Here is an 18072-nt window from a genome sequence, read left to right as displayed (position 1 = left end):
ACCAGCACAGGGTCAGACATATTTCAGAAAGAGAGCAGGCAGACAAAAATAGTGCATTCTGGGCCAGTATGGCAGTGGTGATTAGCAATGATATTCAGAGATTAAACTCAGAGCGGAGGGCGAGAGGTAGAAGAAAAGAGGAAGAAACAGGCGAAGTGAAAGGAGGCAAAAAACAGAACTTGGAGATCAAGGGGGGAATGTGTCAGAGTGTGCGCCTGAGGGGGAGGATTAGTGACTTGTGAGAGGGGCAGGGCTAGATAAGAACACAGGGCTGGGATTGAGAAAGAGGTAGACTCCAGTGGTCGTGAGACCAATCACCTTGAGCTGTGTCTGCCCATCCCAGTGGCTTCCTTCTCTGTGCCTTTGCTACTTCACCGCCCTAAGGCAGGCAGTGGGTTTTGGGGGGTCCTGATTGTTACACAAACCACAATTAACCACCTGTGCCACCCCACCCCCTTTAATATAAAAACTTGTAGGACACTTAATCACAGCTCTGCTCTCAAGAGAGAAGCTAATCTTAACTCACTGAGGACATCCATGGGTTACACCCGAGCAGTATTCCTCTTTAAAAGCACATACAGGAAATAAAAAGAAACAGTGTGAATTGAAGCTGGTTCTGTGCATTGGTGGGATGGCCCGTTCAGGGCATTTGTTATTCGCACAAGCAACCTTTAGAGGCACGCATGACAAGGCTGACTCTACCCCACCTTAGTGGCCTTTCTCGGAATACCATGCAAGTTATATCACTGACTCTATTCCACCCCAGCCGGCCTTCCGAGGCACCAGCCTGGAATGCGACCGGCAGAGCCACGCTTTCTGACCTTCTCAGGTAACCTACGTACCAACAATTGTGGACAAGAAAGAAGGAGCTTTTGAAAGAGCACGTAGACGGCTAATAGATATCTTTCTACTTGCACTGAACTGATGGCTATTTTAAGAGGCAGGCGATAATCATGAGATGTAAATGGCAAGTTTTGGCAACTTTTTATACAAAAAAACTGAGGATTAGGAGCCTCTCTGGTGAAGGGTTAGCGCGTATGAGACAGGACGCGGAGGGGCAGGGCACACAGAAGATCCAATAGCCAGACTCACCTCTAAACCTTTCGGCGCCCCTGAAACATGGACGCGCCACGGAAGAGCCCTGCGTCCAACCCCTTTGCTCGCTGCAGAGCCGAGCGCTTCCTGAGGCGCTACGAGTCCTCCGGGGGGCAGCCCTCAGGGCGCTTCTATGGAAGTACCTGCTGTCACGCGGCTTCTTGGTTCACACGCCCATGAGGCAGGACTCACGGCTCCGCATTACCACTAAATTTTGAGAAAGGTCTGGAACCGGTTCCCCTTCTTGAGAAAAAGAGCCAAACACAGTGCGGCAGACACGTCAGGTGTGAGCCGCTCCCTCCCACGCGCCTGTTCTTCTTCCGGATAATGGACACCTCTGCGACCAACGGCGCTCCTCTCGTCCAGCGACAGCTTGGCCTTCCCTCCTGCCAGGACTGGGGTGACGGCAGCGTCGGACTGGCTTAGGCTAGTGTGTGGGCCAGTTTTGTTGGTTTGTGGGCCTATTTTATGGTCTCGTGGGCCAGTTTTTACAAGTGATTTCCCAGATATGACCACAAACAGTACCTGCAGCAAACTTAAATCCCTGCGGTTCCAGATACTTTGCAAAACACTTATACATTTTAGAATATATTCATGAGTCCCTTTCTGTCGCTCTAGCACCACGCGACCCTAAGTGCAAGAGTGACGCAAGTATAAAATTAGATTTATGAAGCCACGCAAGGTCACCTTGCATGGCCGTGTGGCTTCGTAAATCTCAAGTAATGTAACGCACCACACCACAACGCTGCGTTCAGAGGCGCAACTAGAGCCAAATTTCGGGGGGGGGCTGAGCAAAAATTTCAGGGGGGGCTGAACTTGAAGCAATAGGCAGAGTGGAGCTGCAGGGGCTCTTAGAAGGGGTGAAACAACAGCGAGGCCTCATTAACATGCAAATGGTCTTTTAAAGACCTGTGAAGTGCTCGGGTGCGGCTGCTTTTTTGCCCGGGAAGGTGTCTCATCCCGGGCTGCCACACACGAGGGGGGGGGGGGGGGGGAGGGGGTCTGAAGCCCTGTGAGTCCAATGGGTGTTGCGCGTCTGGCTGCGTTACATTACTCTGCGTCAGGAAGATGTTTACATGGGTGTTGCATGGCTGCTCCCAGGTAACATCCATGGATTTTGACGCATTCACAGATTTACGAAAACAGGTAAACCGGGGAATGCGCCAAGAAAGATACGCCTCCACCGGAAAGGTGCAACGAGGAGAAATATCTTTATTTTTCCTTGTTTTTTCTTATTTCTATGTGTGCAGCATTCTGCAGCACACATAGAAAGAGGAAAAGCCTCTCAGGATTGTTTTTGTGTAGGAAGGTGCCCATTCTTGCTCAACAACAATCCTGTCTACAAGAACGACACCCTTGCACCATAGGGCAAGGGTGCCTGCGTGGGGGGTAGGCTGCCAAAAGGGCATCAGAGCAAGGGAAAAGGATAGGAATGCGTTGTATTGGATGAATACGGTACATTCCTCCTCTTCACCTGTGTACTCAGGGCGGCGCAGCAAGGTGATTTGCTGCACTGCCCTGAGCCACAAGAGTCATAAATATGCCCCCTTGTCTTTACGAGCTCAAAACTGCCGCAATTAGGAACATTGGATACTTTTTTAGCTATCTGATTTTCTAATTGGGGCCACTTTTATTTTGGTGACCAGGACTATTTTTTGACCCAGACCGACCCTGATGATACAACTATGAAAAAACCTTTAAAAGATAAGATGTTATCTTCTTAACAAAATGTGCCTGAGTCTTTAAACGAAAGTTACCCATCAGCTCAAAAATAAGGTTCCCCGTAAGATTGTAATATTGATGTAATTAATATTCTGAGATGTCATCTGAAGTCTTTCAGACAATGCTTTTAGATGCCAGCATTAGATACAATGGGAAAGATTTTTGAAATACTGTTCAAAATCTCACAAAGTTTTAATATTGAAAAGGAGCACACTTGAACAGGCCATCTTGGAGTATATTGTACTGCACACTGAATGAATATATTCAACTTAATATTTAAACATAAGGCCTGATTTAGAGTTTGGCGGACAGGGTACTGCGCCAAAAAAAGATTGTCAGCCAAACTGATGTTTGCCTTTAATGCATCCAACCACGGTGGCGCCTTCGCTGGCTCCGCAGACAGAAACCATACACTGACAGACTGACAGAGTTCAGGCTGTTGATGTAAATAAATCAGGCCCCCATCCCTATTTAGAGTGGACGGTCTGATGTATTTTGTTTCTATTTGGGACTGCCATGAAAAGCCTAGTGGTCAAAATGACCCCCAGAAAACCTGCTTGGTGTCAGGGTAATTAATATTTTGTTTTTAAAAAACAAACTCTCCCTTTAGGAGTTTGTTTTTGAAAAATGAAAATCCTTGCTGAGTGGACACATGAACCATGAGGGCTGCTCAGCAAACCTTTGATATTATTTCCCATCATCCATATTCATAAGAAATGATATCACTGCATTTCCCACCCTCCATCTGCACAGGAAATGACCTCAGTGCATTTCCCATCATCCATCTGCACATGAAGTGATATCACTGGATTTCCCATCATCCATTTTCACATAAAGTGACATCACTGGTGTCCTGCCAAAACCATCTTTAAAAGAAGATCCCAAGCAAAAGAACTTTTTTCCCATCATCCATATGCACTGGAAGTCTCATCACTGCACTTCCCATCAGCCATCTGCAGAGGAAGTGATATCACTGGATTTCTGCTCATTTATCTGTACAGGAAGTGGCATCACTGTTTTCCCACCAAAACCATCTTTAAAAGAAGAAGCCAAGTAAGAGGACTTAATTTCCTATCATTCATCTGCACAGGAAGTGCCATCACCGCTTTTCCCCTCATCCACCTGCACAGGAAATGACATCACTGGATATCCCCTCATCCATCCACACAGAAAGTGGCATCACCTCCTGCGTTTGCCCAACTTAACCCAACTCTTCAGGGTGTCCCATTGCAAGGGTGTCCCCCTCGTAGGGCAGTCACACAAAAGGGCATTGCCTGTTTGGGCTTGTTAGGGCCTGGAAGGGTCTTGGGCCAGAGCCCCTGTTCCAGTGAAACCTACAAAGTAAGACTATAATGATGTACCTCACTCAGCACCCTATACTACCACTCCCCATGATCACATCCAGACATAGACAACCCTTACACTCGCATAGCTTTTGCACAACACATAGGCGCAACCTCATGCAAATCCCACGAACTACCACTCACACTCAAACTACAGAACAGTATTCCAACTCTTTATCATTAATGCTCACTCTATAGTACTACACAAACCACACATTGACATTATCTTCATCACAGAAACATGGTTCACATGTTCACACATCCTAGACGTCCTTCTTCCCACACTCTACAGCATCCATTGTGTGGACTGCTCATTGGAAGGGAAGAGGCCTTGCTGTCATCCATAAGTCCTCCTCGTTATGCACACTGGGCAAGCACGTAACACTCAACTCCCTGGAGCTGCTTACATGCCATTTCCTTTTCTATGTGGCTCAGACAGCCATATTCCATCTCATCTACAGGCCTCCTGGGCAGAACAAGGACTTTAATAATAAATTCTGAGACCACCTCAATACTGTGTCCATCGGACATGCCCACACCAACCCACTTGAGTGACTTCAACATCCCAGACAATGCAAGTAAAAAAAACAAGAAAATCCCTCTTCAACCTGATTGATACACTAAAAGTGGTACAGCATACCACAAAACCAACACACTCCAAAGGCTACATCCTCAATCTGGTCTTCTCAACATCACCAACTATCCAATGAAATGAAATGAAATGAAATGAAATGAAAAATTATATTTATATAGCGCATAGACTACCCGGAGGCCTCGCAGCGCTTTAATTGATCACTGTGGCGGGCCGCAGGGTGAGACTAGCACGTTTTTGCAAACAGGTGGGTTTTCAAAGCTTTCCTAAAAGCCAGCCGGTTATTATTTTCTCTGAGGGCTAAGGGGAGGGAGTTCCAAAGTCTCGCAGCAGTATGGGAGAAGGAACGGCCGCCCCAACGTGCTTTGTTGATTTTAGAAGTGGTAACTAGGTGCAATGATCCCAAGCGAAGGGCTCTGGATGGAGCGTAGGGCACAACTAAGGGGGACAGGATGGCAGGGCCTGTTCGATGGAAAGATTTGTGCACAATGCACATAGCCTTAAACTGTGCTCTAGCAGCCATCGGGAGCCAGTGCAATTCTTTTAGAGCTTTCTTGGCTGACTGCCAGCGGGGGATGTTGAATAATAATCGGGCGGCGCAGTTTTGCGTGACTTGGAGCCTGTTGGTCACTGAAGCCGGGGCACCCAGATATAGCGCGTTTCCATAGTCCAGGCGGGAGAGTATCAGGGCCTGAACCATGATTCTCCTCGCCTGGAAAGGAAGCAGAGGGAGTACTTTGCGGAGCATTTTCATTAGGCCGACACACGTGGAGGCAGTTTTTGTAGCCTGGACCGAGAAGTCCAGCGCTTTATCGAGCCAGATTCCCAGACTCTTTATCTGCGGTTTGGGAGGGGGGGAGCACCAAGGCAGGTGGGCCAAATTGATGTCAAAATGGTCGGAGGAGGGTTACCCAATAGCATAATCTCTGTCTTCTCCCCGTTAAGTTTGAGACAGGACGATTGCATCCACTTAGCAACGGCCTCTAGACAGAGGCCCAGGGTGTTGGACGGCTCCTCAGTGTGGTCCAGAGAGACCACCAACTGGGTGTCGTCCGCGTAGGTGACAATACGCACGCCAAAGGGCTGGACTATCTCCGCTAGAGGTCGCATATAGACATTAAAAAGTGTGGGGCTCAGGGAGGAGCCCTGAGGAACCCCACATCTAAGTGGTTGCTTAGGGGAGACTGCTTTGCCCTCAAACACCTGGAAGAAGCGCTCGTCCAGGAAGGAGGTCAGCCACTCCAGGGCCGCGCCCGACACGCCCATGCCTTTCAGACGGTGTAGCAGTGTGGCATGGTTGACAGTGTCGAACGCGGCACTGAGGTCGAGTAGTATGATGGCTGCTTTTCCTCCCCGGTCCAGCACCAATCTAGTTTCTTCCGTCACTGCTAGCAGAGCAGTTTCAGTTCCATGCTGCGGGCGGAAACCCGTCTGAGAGGCGCATAGCAGACTATTTGATTCTAAGTAGTCCACTAAGATATTATTGATGTGCCTTTCAAGCAGTTTGCTCATCCAGGGAAGTAGGGAAATGGAGCGGAAATTGGCCAAGTTGTTCTGGTCCAAGGTGGGTTTTTTCAAAAGGGCCCTAACCATCGCACATTTCCATGGTGCTGGGACGGAGTTAAAGGAGATGGAAGCATTAAGGACATCCAGAATGACAGGGCGGATGATGTCCATCACCTTATTGAGAGTTTGCGGGGGTGCTGGGTCATTGGGGGATCCCGAGATGACTTACAACTCATACCATTTGACGTGACTGACCACTCTGCTATCCATATCTACCTGCCGAGTGTATTATCAACAAACCAAGGTCAACAAAAAAGAGAAGACCAACCCTTCAGATCCTTTAAAGACTTCTCCATAGACAACCTAATGCTGGAACCTATCTCTCACCTCATCAACTCCACATCCGATACCAAAACTCTTCTAAACAACTTCAACAATCTTTAAAAAAGCTATGTGAAAGTCCACACCCCAATTACAACACACAAGTGCAAGCCAAAGTCTTCATCATTCTGGTGTTGTAAAGATCTTGCTGACAATAAACAATCGAGTCACAGGAAAGAAAATGGAAGAGAAACAGAACTCTTGAGCATCTCTTGATGCTGAAGGCCCTCCGCGCAACACGTGGACTGCTCACTACATCAGCCGAAGCAAATTACTACATCATCATCGTCAATGAAGCCACCACCAAAGGCAGCATACTGTGTAAGCCCTGACAGACTCACTATTGTTCCCGCCACAGAAAAGTTCAATGCACCACCCTCTTCCTCAGTGAAAAAATACAGAAAATCCAACTGCACATCGATGATAACTAGGCCTGGGTGGTGAACTCCGCTCTGTTCATGGAGTGTGCGGAGGTTTCCGCTGACAACACAGAGTTTTTTCCTCACTCGTTTTTGTTAAGTTGGTGAGCGAGGAAAATCCAATTCTAGACCACCTCCCAGTGAGTTTTCTCCATGCGGGCAGTCACGGATGGTCGCGACCGCTAGCGTTGAAAAACCATCTGTTCGCATTGAGGAAGCTGCCACTCAATAGAAAATCTACTCGAGCGACAGAGAGAGCAGCTCCCTCTTGGGCTGCGCATGGTGCCATTCACGTGGGACAAATACCCGGCGCTAAAAATCAGTGTGAACAGTGCGACCTAATGCACTCTGCTGCTTGCAGACCTTCGTGTAGCGCGGCAGAGTGTTTTTGTCATTTTGCAGAGTTCCGGTGTGCGGAACTCTGAAAACTCTGCCCAGGCCTAATGATAACAAGCCTGCTTCATCTTTCACACTCACCCTACAATGGTCAACCTTCAAATCTCTTCCAGATTTAGCTGATCTCAAGTCCCTCAATGCTACTTCTTCTAAAGATGATGTCTTATCATCGTCCTTCATTAAATCCCTCTCTCTGGGGATACTCTCTTACCTCTACTTAATATTGTCAATGCCTTCCACACTCACAACATCTTACCAGAAACTATACAGAATGACCGGATCCTCCAACTCCAAAAGAAACCTACACTACACTACACCCTGATGACCTCACCAACTACCAGCCCATCACTCACCTACCATTCATTGGCAAGATCATTGAAAAAGCAGTCTATGTTCAGCTTCAAAATCACATGAATGCTAACCATCTCTAGTAGAGACTACCAGTCTGGCTTCAGATCATGCTGCAGCATAGGAACTGCCACCTTACCCATTGCAGACATTGCCCTCTTGACAACAGATGAAGATGACATCTGCCTCCAGATATTGCCGGATCTCTCAGCTGCCTTTTACATAGTTGACCATCCCACCTTCAAAGCAACACCATTCTGTTTGCATGAGCACGTCCAGATCACAAACAATCTCTATAACATGTGGAGTCCCCCAGGGATCCACACTGTCTCCTGTCACCTTCAACCTTTACATAGAGCCACTTGATGCTCTACTAACAGATAATAGTATCAAGATTCAGCAATATGCTGAAGATACCCAACTATAATGAATATCTCCTCTCCTTCAGACTTCCAATGCCAGAAACAATGCCTGCACATCACCCAGTCTGGGATGTTCAGAGTCTACCTGAAGCTCGACCCAGCCAAGACAGAGTACCTATTAGACGGTCAAGACTAGCAAACAAGATACAGTACAAATGAAGCTCAATGACATGAACCTTGACGATTTCAAACCCCGACTCTCACCCATGACACTAACCCTAAGGAACACATCATGAAAAAAACAGACTGCCTGGTACCAGCTCCCTCTTTTAAAGAAAGTCAAACTATCTCCTCCAAAAAGCGACTTAAGAACTGCTCTTCAAGCACTTGTACTCTAGCATTGGTTGTTGCTAATGCCTTACCCCAGGAGTCTCTAACCTTCTCTGTAATAGGCTATGTATGTTCAATAAAAATCACCCAAACTATTAATATCATTAGTGCTGTAACAGTGACCACATCAGACAAGATAAAATTATTGGCCACCTCATGCAAGATTACCAGCAGTGATCACCCTCGGTGCATCAAGCAGGGTGCCAGCAGTAATGTAAAAAAGGCTTTGTAAAATTGAAACGTCTTTACACGGGTAATACATAATAGTCATAGCTGCAATGCCCTTGGCACCAAGCAATAATATTAATAAGTCTCCCCAATGCAAATTGTTTATCAATCACATCTCAGCTTTAATAAAAAAAATCAGCTTATGAGTTCTGAAAATACACACATTTTTGTCTCAAATACATGTTTCAATTTTAGTATACATATATTAATTCAGTCAAGAAAAAGCTTATAATTTTTAGGTTGGACAGCACACAGGAGAGCTACTTACCAGTAGCTCACAAACAGGGGTGTAGCTTAGTCAATAATATTAGGGGGGTGTGAGTCTAAAAATTCACAACAAGCAATGAGGTGTACCCAACTAAAATTGATAGGGCAGGCTGGGTCCACTGGACCGTGGCAATGGGCAGGATTAGAGGTATTCGTTTTTCAGTTATTTGGAAGTGTAAGGCCTTTCAAAGAAGGGCCTCCGTGAGATAGTCTGGTCAGTTGTCCACTCTAGTTCCCTTCCTCCTCACAGAAATGTAGGGCAGAGAGGCCAGGAGAGCAGGCTACGTAAGCCCATGCCTAACATCAGAAAACCAGGCTTAAAATAGGACGGGAGAGCAGTACTTTTAGTTGCCCAGGCCAAGAAACAAACCATGTGTGGGATAAGAGAGGAATCAAGAAGGACAGGCTAAGGGTAAACTGCAAAATAGTAGAAAATGCTGCAGAATACCTAACAGCGTATAGTGATATAAGGTGCCTAAAACTTCAGCAAATGAAAGTTTGAAATTAACTGGACCAGAAAACCCTTCTATACTGTAGTGATCTACACAGCAACGAATCAGTGTTCCCTATTTATTTCTCCCTTTTAATAGAAAATATAGAAATGGTATCACAGATATGAAGATTATGTGCATTGTTTTGCGTGCCAAAGGACACTCCAGTTTGTTTCATTCTGTTGGGCGTACAATTGTCCATTGCTTGGCTTAAAGTGGTTGATCTTCCTTTTCTTATTATGTGACTTTGATGCCATTCTAAGTGTTTGTGGATCTAGTAGGTTTAAACTACCTTGTTCACACTAGATATACGAATGAAAGGATAACATTTACAAGTATAACTTGAAAGGATGTACCACTGAGGGAGCAAACACTTAGACAACAGTATTACTTTGAGCTGTATTGTGCATATGATGGTCTCAGGAATTGTGTGTAATGTGTGCTGTTTTTGTACAGTGATTTTGTTAGTGTGGGTTGGCGGTCAATCACTCTGCCTAGTGCCACACACACACACAAAAACACTTTTGCACCTTATTGCAAAGGTGACCTCGCCCTCGCTGAAACCCCGTGCATCCGCAGAGCCAGAACAGGTGGAAGAACCTTCTACATCGTGGCCAAGACCTGCCTCCTCCCTGAACATCTTCAGGAAGACGCTCAAGGCCTGACTCTTTGACTGAACGGAGCTGTTTACCTCATCACCCCAGTGCCTTGAGACCCTCAGGGGTGAGTAGCGCGCTTACAATTCCCCTGATTGATTGATTAATTGTTTGTGTCATGTCTGGCATAGGTTTTGTACTGGAATGATACCCTTTCAATACAAAATACTATGCTTGGACTAACTTTAAAACTTTGCCCACTTTGGATGTGTGCTGTACAGTGCAAAGTTGGAAAACATAGGAGAAATAAAGACATTTCTTCTTTTTTACACCAGCTTTAAAGAGGTATGTTTTGTGGCTCAAAGTCCTGTCTCATACTGTTAATAGATATATCTTTGTGTTAAAAATTGTGGGTGGTTGCATGGAAATGCTCATGTACCACCCACAGAACTCCCCCTTGATGCAAATTAATTGCAAGCAGCACAAATAGCATTCCTTTCAGGCACCTTTTCAGCGCAAACCATTGTTTTGCACTGGAAAGTAAATCCAGAATAAACATTTTGCGCAGGTTTGCATTGCTTTTGTGTTGATCAGATCACTGTGCTGATCATCGGAGGTGGTGAGTGCTTTAAGAGGAACGAGAAAAGTGGCAAGTCTTTAAAATGGAAATTGGTAAAGAACTGTAACTAGGAATTGTTTCCAAGATTCCACTGAATCTGCTCTGACTCACGTAATGGATGACAATTTAAAAATGCTTGACCAAAATGAATCTTGCCTCCTAATCCTCCTCGGCCTTTCCTCTGCGTTTGACACTGTCAATCACGACAACCTCCTATTCATTTTGAAGAACAGGATGGGCCTCTCAGGTCGGGTGTTGCAATGGTTCTCATCCTTCCTCCACCACAGATCACAAAGAATCAATGCGAACCACCCTCTCTCTCCCAGCCCTCTCCAGTATCCATGAGGGTCCCCAACGGTCCGCCTTATCTCCTATACTCTTCAACTTGTTCTTGGAACCATTAGCTAATGCACTAAATTCCACGAACATTCTCCTCCATACGTATGCGGCTGAAACGCAACTTTATCTGAAAATCTCCTTCCCGGATAACCTCATATCACTCAACATTACTCTAACGTCTACTCAAAACTGGTTAACTGAGAACCACCTCCTGCTTAACACCTCCAAAACAGAATTCCTTCTCATTTCTCCTCCGAATCACATCCCCAAGTTAGACCTTTGGATGAACCACCTCACTGTCTTCAACTGCTCCCCCCTCATTATTGACTCAGCCAAATCTCTTGGAATCACCCTGGACAAGCATTTGAACATGAAGAATCATATCAGCAATGTGTGCAAGAGAGCTAATCACCTGATGAGGATACTCAGAAATATCAAACCATTCCTTCCTCAAGCTGATTTCAAGCAGGTAGTCCAAGCGCTTGTTTTGCCGAGACAAGATTATGGCAGTGCTACGCTCTGTGGCCTCAACAAATATACCTTGGCCCCATTAAGGGCATCTTTGAACGCTGCTGCCAGACTGGTAACGGGTACCAAAAGAAATGAACACATATCCCCAGTCCTAAAATCCCTTAAGTGGTTGCCCTACGAAGAACAAATTCAGCTGAAGATTGCCTGCCTGTCTCACAAAGCCCTCCATTACAAAACCCCCAGTTATCTAGCGCAAACGCTAGAATTATCCAGAGGTGGTAGACCCTCGAGAAGTGCTAACTCTTTCCTCCTCAAACCACAGATCTTTCGCAAAAAGAGAACGTGTCACCGAACATTCTCCGGCTCTGCCCCAAATATCTGGAACTCTCTCCTACTGAAAGTACGCAGAATCTCCTCCACGGTTGCTTTCAAATTGGAAGCTAAAAGATTCCTTATTTAACAAGTTCTTACCTTAAATGGCTTTGGAACATCTGCTCTAAGTCATTGGACTTACAACCTAACGACCTGCACTGGGTGCTACTCTTCATTAACCTATAATTTGCTCCCCTCTTAGCTCGCGATGTACCATTTATTGCATTACTCTCTATTCACCCCTTTTGTTTTGTAACTGTTCTGTTTGTTATTCTTATTTGATGCCGTTACTGCAATTTATTACCTTCCTTCCCTCCTATTGTAAAGCGCTCTGACATCCTTCGGGATCATGTTCGCGCTATATGAAACATTGTAAATAAATAAATAACTGGTATAGGCCACATAATTGAGTGTGTGGAAAACTAAATTCCTATGCTTTACAAAGCATGGCACCTGGCTAGCATTTGGGTGCCTCTCTCTGAGTTTTATGGCAATGCAACCAGACAAATAAGACAACGATAGGCATACACCTAAAAAACAAGAGAGACCTTTTGGCTTTGCCAGAATTTTTTTGCAGTATCAAATAAATGAGTGACAACAGTGATTTTGTTGTAAATAATTAGAATAAAAAATGTTTCAGTTCTGAAAATTTTAAACTGAATTACAATTGCTAAGATCTGTAGAAGAGAAGGTGATTTCAGAGTGTCGCTATCACTTCTGTTTCCCGTCATGCCAGTTCCTTCTGCCTTCTCCTAGTCTGTTACACAGTTACTCCTTTTCCCTCCCACATATGTCTGAAATCATCTCCATATCTCACACATCATCATTTTCCTCTTAACACCTCTCATCTTCTGCACATACATCTGTTCATCTCCTGATATGACCATTTCCCAACACACACAACCCATCAACTCAGATTCAAACACTCCATTTAATTTGTTATGACGCTGTCAATATTTTGAGTTGTGCACTTCCTTCACAAACATTGCCATAAAATCACAATTACAAGTGGCACATATTTGATTGTCATTTTGTGGGCTCTGCAAAAAGGCCAATGATTGTAAATCAGCAAAAACTTTTTTTTAAATAAACGCCTGACTCTCCAATCCTACCCCTGTCTCCCTGGGTGTCCCCCAGGGCTCTATTCTCTCCGCCTCTATCTTCTACCGCTTTATGGAACCCTTTACCCTCATTTTGAAACAGGCCGGAATCAACTATCACCTCTACGCTGTTGACACCGAACTCTACTATAAGATTAAATCCCATTCTGATGTATTTAATTTAAACAATACCCTGAGCAAGATCCAATCTTGGTTCTACTCCAACCAACTTAAACTGAATAATAATAAAACTGAAATTATTCTTTTCTCTCCTAAAAACAATTGTCTCACCATCAAAGGCTGGATCACGGACCTCAGTGTCCTCAATTGTCCGCTCACCTTATCTGACTTGGCGAAATCCCAAGGTTTTACTCTTGATGAAAACCTGGCTCTTAAGAACCACATAAAAAACACGGCCAAAGGAGCACTTTTCACTCTCCGACACCTCAAGATAATCCAACCCTTCATTCCTCCAGATGACTTCAAATGGGTTGTCCAATCACTAGTCCTCTCCAAACTTGACTACGGCAACGCTAACCTCACCGGAACCCCTAAAGTACACCTAGCCCCCCTTAGAGCTGAGCTCAACCTGGCGGCCAGGCTCATCCCTGACTGTAAACGATTCAACCCCATCTACCCGGCCCTTAAATCCCTAAAACAGCTGCCCATCAAAGGAAGATGCTTTTATAAGACTGCCTGCATCACGCACAAAGCTCTTCACCAACAATCCCCATTGTACCTAACAAACAAACTTCATAAAGCGGGCTGCACCAGACTGATGAGAAGCACCACTGCGCTCCTCCTCGTCCCCCATCTTCTACAAAATAAAAACACCCAATCTCGCTACTTCTCTGGAAATGCCAGGACATCTGGAATGCCCTTCTGAGAGACCTGTACTGCAACCCCTCCTAACCCAGCTTTAAAAAAGACCTAAAACATCACCTTCTCAACAAAATTTGGGGACAATAATCATTCCTTTAACCTTGCTTTCTGTCTCTCATGCATTGGTTATCTTTCTGGTTTTTTTCCCTGGCTCTCCCTGGCTCTCCCTTTTTACATATCATCCTGTTTACCCTGACCTTACCCTCTTTTGCTCGCCACCCCTTCTCCTATCCGTACCCCCAAACTCTACAATTTGTTCTTCCTCGTCGAGACTCTCTTCTTTGCCCTGAGCTGTTACCCCCCATTTTGTTATTTAGATGTATATAACCTGCAAACCACCCAGAACTTTGCCCCCTTAACTTATGACAGATGCACTTGCTTGTTTTGTTTACACTGTACTATTGCTTTTCCTGATTGCTTCTGCTCATGTAAAGCGCTCTGAGACCTCCGGGTCTAGCCAGCGCTATATAAAACCTTTCAAATAAATAAATAATGTATATGAAGTCTGTAGACCTTTACTGCTCCCTGACGGACAAATTCACACTACCTTTGGACTCTCGCTCTCACTTCAGCTCTCACTCTTGCCTCGTCATGATTCCTCGCCCCCAACACCTAGAGATGACTCTGTTCATGTAAAAGGCACATAAGTTATATGAAAAACTTATAGAAACACTAGATGTGGGGAAAAAACAAATACATTTAGGGAATGGAAGATACATTTAAAATTAAATGTAAACAGAGAATGCATCATTGTTATGGTTTGCCTGTAATGCACACGAATGAAGGACCCAATAGTAAACAATTTCAAAGACAGTTTAGAATTACTGCTGCATTTGAGACCTGGCAGGACCCAACCCACTTAAAGCCCTGCTGTTGGCACACTGCTGTGGTGGAGTGGGTGATGGGTAGGGGTCCAACCTGATCTGTTCCCTCTGCCATGCCTGCACAACATACACATCTTCTTAGGCCACTAGGATCAATCCTGGCTTCACAGCTTGAATAAATTATGTGATCCTTGACAAATATTTTATTTCACCAATCCTCCTTTTTCTTCATTGTCACATATGAGAGTACTTTCAAATGTGTCAGCTTAGGAAGTGTGCTGTACAAAAACCTCGTGTTTATTTCAAACAGTTACATTTTTTCTTCATTTATAATAAGAATATAGGCAACATACTGGTTACACTTGGCGACTGACTTGCCTATGATTTCACTTGTGGTGTTGGTATAAGGGCAGGGGGAGGCATGAACTTTTCAAAGTTCATGTTTTAAAGTGATCACTTTAAAAAATGCCTCAGAATGCAGTGATATAATCTGAATCACCAAGGGGAAACACTTCTGCATGTTAAAGAAATCCGCATTTCAAAAATTTGAAGTGAATTTATTATATTTTTGTATAATGTTTGTTGCATGATTTACTGTGCAACTATTTTCTTGGCTGATCCGACTGTATTTGTCAGGCCAAGACCCAGCTATGTAAATATTTAGGGTGTGTTCCACCCCATACACCTCACCCCCCCCCTGCCCCCCCAAGCTACATCCCTGGAGATGGACACCCTGCTAGTCATTCAATATGGTATGCAATATTTCAAGAATCAGATTCATTATTCACAATCACTCATAGAACCACAACATAAATGCATCCAGTCTGGAGAATGATGAGTTAGTATTTTGGTACAATAACCAAACTCCAAAATAAGTCTCCTGCTCCTGAAAAGATCTTTCTTTTAAGGATGGAATCACTCACCCACCATATGGTGGAAGGCTTCATCATAGGGACCCTCCTCAAACCCCATTACCAACAGCCAGGGTGTAGGCTACAGCTCCCAACTGGGGAGGACCTCTTCAGTTTCTTACCCTAGGTGAGCTAAAAACTGTGGTTGGGAGTACAGAGTATGAACAGTGTGAACATTTTAAATACCTCTTGGTGGGGTAAAAAATCTTGTCTTTATTGATTTTCCCAAAGTTGTGTATTAAAAGCCAATGAGATATAACTTCAACCTAGCCATGATACTCAGGTCCAAATGTTTCTGCCAGTTTAATACCCTACTTCTAGGTGTGTGACATTCATCAGGACCAAAACTATTGCAATATCACTCTAAGGACAAAGTCTATGATAACAATTAAAAGGAAATCATAGACCTAGTAGGCCTCTGAGAATGTTCGCCACTTTTGTAATCTAAAAAAGAAGCAAAGTGTCACGAAAGTCTATCAAGAAGTTCCCAAATACTTCACGAGAACAGAATGAAGCCTTTTCCCAATGCCTCTCTGAGATCCTCTCCACATCTCCAAATGTATTTTACGAAGGGGTGAAGCATTTCTCAGGGGGGAAAGGGGATGGGACAGAGAAGAGACTGCCTCGTCTTCCTCAGGTGCCTTCTAGTTCTACTGCTACTTCTAGTATTTCTTGACACTGCCGAATATGTATGTACACCTGTTAGGAACTGGCAATTGCCACTCTTCTTTCTAGTAGTATTTTTTAATAGTTGAGAATCCTAATTATGACATTTCTAATAAGGGTACTAACTGAAAATACTACATCAGGAATAACACTTCCTTATCAGTGAGTATTACATTAAACCTTCTATTTCTTAATTAGCAAGACTGCAAGAACATTTCTTAGACAGAAGTATAATAATTCTTTCTCTTCTTTTTCTCTAGGTACTTGCTTGACAACGCTGGAATACTTCTGGAATAAATTCGGTAAGTATGATGCTCCTTTCGAGATTTTCTTCAGAGAAATTTTCACAAGGTAATTTCTTCTTTACTCTCTCTTTTCTTCTTGTAGGTTTCTTCTGAACTCTGGACTCACACCCGATGAACTACAGAACCTCTAACACTTCCGACAGGATGCAAAACGAAAACTAAACTACCCCTAAAACTACCTCAGGTACGCATGAACAGAAACGCACGGCTACTCTCCTGACTGATTAGGTGAAGTGCGCAGTTAGGAGAGTGCGCTCGAGCCAAACACTAATCTTCAGCCTCGCGCTCACAGCCGAGAGACTGGAGCGCTAACTCCTGAATGCCAATGGCGGCCATCTTGAAATTCCGCAGACCTACCAATGCGGTCCAAGATAAGTTTCTCAAATTTCTCCGGTAACAATGAGAGCCGGGGGTCCTCCTCCTTTGGTTAAAAGATACCGCTCCCACTACTTGGCCAGTATTGCTCGATCTTTTGCCCTGACTCCTGACAGTAACCCTCTGCAAGGGGGGCTCTCCAAGTCTACCGTTGAAGGGGAATTGTTCATGGAAGGATTTTACCAAACTTGGAGCATGAACAACAGTATGAGATTCCCAAGACCTTTTTTCCGGACCATAACCTTTCCAGTCAATTAGATAGAATAATTTTCCATTCTTCCACTTGGAGTCTAGAATTCTTTTAACTTCAAACTCTCCCCCTAATTCTCTTTGACCTATCTTAGGAGTTTTTTTTTTTCCTGAGACTAGGTGAAGACCTTTTTAGTAGTGAGACGTAAAATACTGGGTAGATTTTTAACTGTGAGGGCAATTTATGTCTATAGGTCACTGGACTTAACCTCTTCTCGATTACAAAAGGACCAATAAAGCGAGGTTGGAATTTCCGATTCCCACTTAGTCTCGAATTTTCAGTACTGAGCCACACCTTACTTCCAATGGAATGAGTGTCTTCCTGTCTTCTCTTTCTATCTGCATAGGATTTAAACTTTTCTTTAGATTTTTATAACGTTTCTCTAGCTGCCTCGTGTGTTTCACTCAGATGTTGTACTAAGTTTTTACTACAGGGACAGCTATTTCTTTGGTACTAAGTAGCAGATTTGGGTGTCACCCATAGCTTAAATAGAATGGTGAATGACCTGTTGACCTATTCTGGGAGTTATTGTGTCCAAATTGTGCTATCCAGAGAAGACCCGGCCAATCTCCTTCCTGGTCCAGCAGAAAAAGTCTAAGGTACTGTTCTAACTCCTGAATCGCCCTCTCAGGTTGTCCGTCTGTCTCTGGGTGATAACTTGTGGAAAATCTGGTTTCTATGTTCAGACTCTTCGTAAATGCCTTCCAAAAATGGGACAAAAATGGTCAGAAATGAGAACCTTAGGAATTCTGTGAAACTTTACTAGATGCAATTTGAACTGAGTAGCCAGTTCCTTAGCACTAGGAATATTTTTTAATGGAA

General features: G+C 44.4%; 1 protein-coding gene across 2 annotated transcripts in view; it reads right to left on the bottom strand.

Moving 5' to 3' along the window:
• LOC146857246 (pancreatic secretory granule membrane major glycoprotein GP2-like) overlaps positions 1-18072 on the bottom strand; it is a 606316-nt gene that overhangs the window by 198454 nt on the left and 389790 nt on the right. The window contains exon 1 of one of the 2 annotated variants that reach the window (XM_085647754.1): positions 1093-1383. The exons of the other annotated variant lie outside the window; for it this stretch is intronic. The gene's annotated coding sequence lies outside the window, so the exon portion shown is untranslated. Of the gene's footprint in view, positions 1-1092; positions 1384-18072 lie in introns of those variants that run through there. 2 annotated transcript variants of the gene reach the window in all.

Source organism: Triturus cristatus, chromosome 3_2, assembly GCF_964204655.1.
Source record: "Triturus cristatus chromosome 3_2, aTriCri1.1, whole genome shotgun sequence".
Lineage (NCBI taxonomy): Eukaryota > Metazoa > Chordata > Amphibia > Caudata > Salamandridae > Triturus > Triturus cristatus.
The sequence above is the reverse complement of the archived record's forward strand: the minus strand, read 5'-3'. Positions and strand labels throughout refer to the sequence as shown.